The 7,893-nt window shown below is 40.7% G+C and overlaps 1 long non-coding RNA gene across 1 annotated transcript; it reads left to right on the plus strand.

Annotated features, from left to right (window-relative positions):
• Window positions 1–968: 968 nt before the first annotated feature.
• LOC131279288 (uncharacterized) lies at window positions 969–7,357 on the plus strand. The gene is made up of 3 exons (XR_009186671.2): window positions 969–1,083; window positions 1,430–1,469; window positions 7,208–7,357. It is a non-coding gene; the product is annotated as an uncharacterized lncRNA (long non-coding RNA).
• The last annotated feature ends 536 nt before the right edge of the window (window positions 7,358–7,893 follow it).

Consider the following 7,893-nt stretch of genomic DNA (forward strand, 5'->3'; position numbering starts at 1 on the left):
TGATGGATGTGAAAGTGCTTTGTAAGCTAAAAACATCTTTTCATGAACGAACAACTATATGAATTTATATTTAATTCAGTTTCCCTTTGTACATTACTTCTCAGGTTCCTATATTATAAGACAACATTACAAAATAAATTTTATTATAGGGCACTAGCGTCTTCAACTGGCAGGAAGACAGATTCCACTTTCTTGAACCTCAGCCTTATATGCTTCAAAACAGTGCTATAACGGAAGTGTTCTGAATGTGCACCTTCCAATAGGGTAGCCACTCGCCATACATGGCTTTTGAGCAATTGAAATATGGCTAGTATGACTCAGGAATGCTGAATTTTAACTTTTTAAAAATTCAATGAATTTTTAAATTTAAATAGCCACATGTGGCAGGTGACTAATATATTAACAGTACAAGTCTAATAACTACTTTCCCAGGCCCCTCATAAATAAAATGAAAACCCACTAAGGTCTTTTTTGGTTATATCTTTGTTTCTACATACATAAATCTGAGATAGATACGCAGTGTGATAAAAATCTGGACTGAATCCTGAGTCACTGTTCTTATTCTTGAGTCCACTATATTCCTAGACATTTTCTTTAAAGTTCACAGCTGGCTTAGTTATCAATAAGATGAACGACTTCAAAACAATGGCAACATACTCTCAAGTAAAAGGCAATTTTGGGAAACGAGCTACTTAAGAAACACCTCTTCTGGGAGTTATATTTTAGTATAGAGTCGACTGTTTGCTCCAAAGTTAACATTCTCCATTTCTCATTAAGAAATATTGTTTGGGAACAAATATTTGAAATTGAATAAATAAAAGTGATGGCTGCAGTGGGGACTGTTTATATGATGCTGACTATTGTGAGGTCACAAGAAATTTCCATGGTGAAGCTGGCACTAATTTCGTCCCTTTGTATCAGGATTGTAACAGGATGTTTAGAATGTAAGGTGAAATGTATAGAGAAATAGAAAGGGAAGGTCATGATTGAATTGTTTGGGGGGTGGGTGGAGGAGAATTAAGCAGAAAAGAAAGCCAAAACAATTGGAGGACTGGAGATGAGGGAATGTAAGAAGGGATTGAGGTGAGAAAAGCTTTTGAAAGGGAGAAATGAACATGGAACTGAAATAAAGAAGGCAGAGAGGGAACAGATTGGGGTAGGCGGGGTGAAGATCAGAGAAGAAAAATCCAGATACATTTGTGAAAGACATCAGGAGCAGAGCTGTCTGTGGGGGTGGGGGTAGGGTGGGGAGAGGAAAAAGAAACAAAGTGAAGACCAGGGAAAAAAATTACTTTGGAAAGAAAGATAATGACAAGGTAATGAGGACAAGGAGGGACAGCCATCATTTGATGTAATTAAGAGATTATTCATAGAACAGATGGGAGAGCCCCAATGATTCTTTACTGATGCGATGCTACTAAAATTCCAGATAACCGCAGTGGAAGACTGAAGCATGGAGAGTTAAAGTGGTGAGTATGCTAATTCAATGGGTGATAACATTATACTTAGCATCATGCTTCGGAATTTAAAAATCACACATTAAATAAATTTAAATTACTCTGGCTATCAAATTACGGTTATTTAAATAATGTAATATAATTAAATGCTTTTTTTAAAAAAAGCTCTAATACTTTAAAGCAACCACTCTCGCTTTCTGAATTCTCCTTTTTGGTAGCTCATGTTCAACCCTGCTGGCCTGGTGAAGGTCATATTTCCCTGAGAGCCATGCCTTTAACAAACCTATATGATGGTTGGATCAGAAGAAGATACAACAATCTTTGCTTCTAAATGCCTTACATATTATTGTATTTTTTCCTCCATTTCTTATTCTTCCGTTATCAGAATAGTGAGCTTTTCTATGTAACAACCACCGTCTCTCTTTTCTCCTTCACTAAGCAGGGTTTCCTGACAACCCCCTCTTGTCTTCATCATAAAGAAGCACGGCATCAACCCTTATAGGCCAAACCTAAAAGTAGGTCACACAGGAGTTCTCTCATGCTAGTTCACGTCACAAGAAGCTTTCCGGACAATGAACCAAGAGGCAAGAACCACAGACTTAGGTCATGACCACATTGCTGACTGGCTGAACAAAAGAAAGGTCACATGCTTACCTGATTCCTTTATGGTCAGTAAATCCTGAAATTTTTCTCATTCTGAGTAATGGACTCATGCGGAGAGAAAAACACAAAGCAGTAAATAGGTTTATTTGAAAATAACCATTTTTTTCCTAACAATGCATGACTGTTGTAAATGATTAAAAAAAAATACAAAGTTAAAGTTCTTACAACACTACCCAGAGAAAATCACTCACAAAACTTAGATGCATCTGTTTCCAGAAATAAACATATATAGGAACATAAACTGGATCTTATCTATTCTGTAGGATCCTTCTTTTGCTAGTATGGTGGTCAAATTTCCATGTCAATATGTTATACTTCATTGACTCTAGGACACCTGTGATTGTAAGATTGTTATATACCCATAAGAAGGGAGAATGCTGCATATTATACTTGGCAGGCTCCATACACTGTAAGACACATCCTAATTTCAGAGACATCAAAACATTTAAAAATTTAGAAATTATGAAATATGGTATTAAAAACCATTGTCTGGTCGTATCATAAAGTTACTTAACAAATTCCCCATTGGTGGGCATTCGCATTGTTTCCTATATTTCCATATTTTTATGAACTTCCTTAATGTACATCTTTGCACATTTGTTGTGTTATTTCCTCAGACTGAAATCCTAGAAGTAGCATTGATGGATTAAATGAGTATGCTAAACCTGTTTACTGGGTTTTACTGATTTATATTCTTACCAGTTGCATTTTAGAGTGCCCATCATGCTCTTGGCAATTGATATATCATCTCCTTAAGCTTAGCCTCAATCTCAAATAAGCAGAAACTCAAAGCCATATACCTCATTCGCCATCCACTATCATTCTTGTTCTTCTTAACATTTTCAATATTCAAGAAACTTCAGGAACTTAAGATGGCGATGTCCATATGTCATTCTCCAATAAATGACAGAACCCAGATTTGTTTATTTGCAGTGAGCCATCCTTAACAACTGGGGCGATTCAATGATCTACTTTATGACTCTTTATCTTTCTGCCAATTAGGGAAAAGGCATAAGGATCACACCTTGATGTGACAGTGTTAGTAGTAACAGAAACAAGGAATTCAATTTGGGCTTTTTCCTGTATTGTTTTATTTGATATGAAATTGGTAAACTCATACTATGCATGAGGCTGTGGAGACACAAGGATATATAACTTACAGTTCCTGCCCAAGGAATCTACAGTCTGGTATAGGGGATGAGATATATGCACATACACTCAGAAATTATGCAACAAGACAAGATCCTTGATTCCATGAGACAGGATATGATATAGTTGAAATGTGCAGACATTCAGTCCAGAGTTTGAATGATATCACAATGCTTTTTCCCTCTGAGAGGTACCACAGGGTCATGCTAACGTGCCGTGATCTTCTGGAAGCACAAAGATGACATGTGGCCAGCCCTTTTAGAAGCAGCCTCAGTGCCCTGTGCCCATTCTCCAGGAGTCTGAGGCACATCAGCAAATGATCAATCTTTTCCTGGAGCATCACCACACAGACATGCGATATCCTCTGTGTCTTGGAGGGGAGGAGCAGGGCCACTTTACTTCGGACACTCTTCATGAGGAGTGCCCTAAGGGCTAGAGGCAGAGAGCTCAGGTGTTGAGGGCAGGTGACTCAGAAGGGGGAATTTACCAGGCACATTTCCAAGTCCAATGGAATAGGAACTAAGGTCCCCTTCATAAAGCAAACTTCCCAGTTAATCTGCAATTCAAGTTTTGGGGACGGATGTTTCCCAAGCCAAGTTTCATGAGAGAGAGAGAGCTCTTTTCTTTTATTGTTTCTGAAGCCAGATGCACATAGCTTTTAGGCAGCACCACATCCTTGGTCTGTTTCAGGGGTCTGATTTAATAAGAATGGTAAGAAATAAAGACCTCACTTGATAATATTGAAAGAGTTCAAAATGCACCTGCCCCAGACACTCCAAGTCATGGCCTGTGTTCGGAAATAAGTTGCAGGCTGGAAGAACCCTGATTGGGGATTCAGGACAGAGAACAGGACCATGTCAGGGGATCTTAATTAGAACTGTGGGCCAGAACACTAGAAAGATTTTCAGAGCAGATGTATGTCCCGGATACACTGCAGACCTCCTGCATCACAATCTTGGGGTGGGCAGGGACTTTGTTTTTCAAAAAATTCCACTGGTGACTCAGATGTGTACCTCCGGTTAAGAATCACTGAACTAGATAATGTCTAGGTAGGAATTCGCAGAGGTCAAGAGATTGCAACCCAATTTAATCACATGAGATAATTAAAAGATTTATGAAAAATATTAATCAATGGGGAACCATAGGCAGTATGGTCCAAATGAAGCACACTTTGAAGTTTGTGTAGCAAAGAGCTTCTTTTAGTCCTGTCAGAGTATCTCTGTGACTGAGGATACCACCTCATTTTGTGAAAAGATTAAAGTATGAATTTGGTCTCTTCAGTAATGGAAGTCCAGTTCTCCTGCTTACTCCTCCTCCACCTCCAAGCATCTCTGCCATGAAAGTCCTTGACTTCAGCTATAATGATCAACACTCCTTTGGCCTAATGCTGGTCATAAGGTTTCTAGACTGACTATTTTATCTCCTAGGGAGATGTTATTAACAATATTAATAATCACAGCTAGTGTTTGCTGATCTCCTAGCAAAGAGTACACAATCTTAAAACTTGTTACCAAGAAGCACATTAAGCTGGTGGGACAAGACTCTAGAGGAGTGAACAGGTATGTCTGAATAAAATGAGAGCAAGAGGACAATGGGAGAGCCTGCAAATATGCAGGTCCTCATGGGGCCACATCTCTGCCATGTACTCTTACAGCTGGCACCTTTTCCTCCCTTCCTACATCCTCCACCCCTCTTGAAGTCCCAGCAGAGTTATATTCTCCTTCCCTGGTGTCTCATATGAAAAGAGTCCTTCTATTTATAGAGATGAATCCCATAACCTGTGTTCTTCATGCCATTCCCTCCTCCAGAGATTTTCACATTCCTTGTCCCATCTCTATCTTACGGCATCAGTAGGGCCATCCTCTCCACTTACACATGATCTCAGGACTCCACTAGATGAAAATAGCCTTCTCCTTTTTTCCTGCAACTCTCGCTAGCCACTGTCACAGTTTTCAACTTTTCTCTGCAGTATTTTTGAGATTTAAAAAAAAATAGGATGTTACTGCCTCCATGTGCTTGTCATGCCACAAGTGTGCAATCTAGTCTCTTCCCACTGTGCTCCTGAAATAGCCCTCTGGATACCAGCACTGACCCCAGCACTGTCACATCCACTGACCTGCCCCAGACCCCCTTCTCCTGAGCCTTCCCATGGGATTTGGAACTCTAGTTTGTTTTTTCTCGGTTTCTTGGTGCCTGTCATTTTGTTCTCTCAGATTATGCCTCTGAGCCTTGTTGAGTCTATTCATCTCAATGCCTAAAATGTAATAATTTCAAGAAATTCTGCCATTCACATTTTCTCTCTCTCTTTTTTTAAAGATTTATTTATTTCTCTCCGCTTCTCCCCCCCTGCTCCCATTGTCTGCTCTCTGTGTCCATTCGCTGTGTGTTCTCCCTTGATCCTCTCCTTATTTCAAACTCATCTGCTCCCATAACTGTACCCCGTTTTTAAACAGCACATTCCTGAACTGGTTCCAAATTCCAGCTCCAACTGAATACTCTTCTGAAACTTCATATTCAATTTTCTAAAGCCAGATCTATTAGTGTTCCTCACTCTCCAAACCCAAACTGTCTTTTCCTCCTAAATTCTCTATTTCCATTGCTTTCTTAGACTATGAACATTTCTTGATCTATTAACAGCCCAAGGTAATTCTAGACTGGCAGGGGCAGGAAAGGGGTGGGCTCTGCTCTGTCATTCAGAGACCAGGCTAAAAGAGGTCCTGCCATCTTCAACACGTGGCTTTCAAAAAGGTCTTGGGCACTGACATCCAGATGGCAAGAGGGAAAAGGACATGGAGATTCTTGTGGGGGAGGTTTCTGCAGGCCTTATCCTGAAGTGGCACACATCATTTTGCCCACATGAGGCTAGGTAATATTATCTAGCTATGTGCCCAGGAGGACAGGATTTGAGGCGTAACTAGTCCTTTACTATTTCCCCTGTGTTCTGTGTTTAAAGCCTTGACAGAGGCATTCCTCACTTCTTCATTTTCCTAGTTCTTTCCAGTTTCCAGTTAGTCACCAAGTCTTGTTGATATTTCTTCTGCACACTACTCATCATATCCAGCCTCTCTGTTCATCACCAGTGCAACCATCTTAGCTCAGACCCCCATAAATTCCAATTGGGTTACTATAAGGTTCTTCTAACTCAAGTCTTCTGCCTTGCTACTCTCTTATTTATTCAACAAATATCTATTAAGAGCTATATGCCAGGCATCATATCATAATAACAACTCAGGGAAAATGAGGAAATGGATAGACCTTGCCCTGTCTTCATAGCACTTATAATCTCATGGGTAATGTAGATGAATAAATGGCTCTTAATACATTATATTGTTATTTCCTATAATGGGGAAGTGCAGCGTACCAGAGAAACTACCACACTTAGGCAGGACACATGCCTGCCCTCCTCACCAATCACTCACTGCCCTCATTGTTCCCAGGAATACCAACCTGTTTTATTTTCATCACACACTTGTATACCATGTGAAATTACCATCTATATTTGTATGTTTATTTGCTGATGCTGTGGCATGCCCCAGAAAGGGACCTCCACCAGAGGCAGGGACCAGGACCAGCTTGTCAGGATGCTCCACAGGGTCTGCAACGTAGGAAGGAGGTCAGATGAGGTTTCTGGAAGAAATGATCTTTGCTCTGAGCCCGAAGGATGCATAGGGGTTAACCAAGTTTTGTGGTTGTAGGGAGGGACATGGCATGGTAGGAGTAATTTTTCCAGGCAGAGGGAAATATTTGCTCAAAGCTGGAAGAAGAGAGAACATGACTGTGGTTCAGTGGTGGAAAGGGGCAGAGATGGGGCTGGAGGTGTGAGCATTGCAAACTATACATGTGGATTTGGATTTTCTTCTAAAACCAATGAGGAACCCTGGAGCGTTTTAAATGGTGGAGCCACAGAATCTGATTGGATCTTCTCCTGTTCTTTGTAGAATAGAAAGGAGGAGATCAGGACCAAGAGCAGGGCAACATGTGTCAAACCCACAGGAGAGATCCCAGTTGCATGAGCCAGAAGAGTGAAGACTTTCTAGAAGAACTTTTCGAAAGTATTAGCTTAGATGATATCATTCCCTCAAAGGAAAGTCCCCAAATGGTGAAGTTGAAGGAAAAAAGTGATTGTCCTTTTTTTCCACTTAAGTTGCTCTTCCCTTTCAGCTCAAGTCCTACCGCCTCCTTGAATCTTAAAAGCGGGAAAGAGTTCTTTGGGGACAGAAAAATGCTTAGCCCTGTCTTCCTGCAATCATATCTCCTTAGGATATTCTGTTCCAAAGGGCTAATATTGCCCATTGTTTGACCCTAAAGCTACCAATCAACTTTAGTGGGATTTCTGGCACCAGTGGGGAGAGATTTTTTGGGGTGAAGGGGATGCCAGCATCCTACTGCCACAGTGACTCTGAAGCCAGGTCACAAATGCCTCCTGAAAGCTGTAATGCTGACAACCAGACACCCCAGCAGGTCCACGGGGCTCAAGGTAACATGTGGCCCTTTGTCTAGGTCTTTTGTTGACAGGCTCACATGGCATTTCACTGCTGTATGTTTTCATTTCAGGCTATATTGTAGAGCCAGCCAATTCTGCAAAGGAGATTTCCTTTTAAAGGGAGCTTTTCTCTTCCTGTTT

The sequence above is a fragment of the Dasypus novemcinctus genome, chromosome 7 (genome assembly GCF_030445035.2).
Source record: "Dasypus novemcinctus isolate mDasNov1 chromosome 7, mDasNov1.1.hap2, whole genome shotgun sequence".
NCBI classification, from domain to species: domain Eukaryota; kingdom Metazoa; phylum Chordata; class Mammalia; order Cingulata; family Dasypodidae; genus Dasypus; species Dasypus novemcinctus.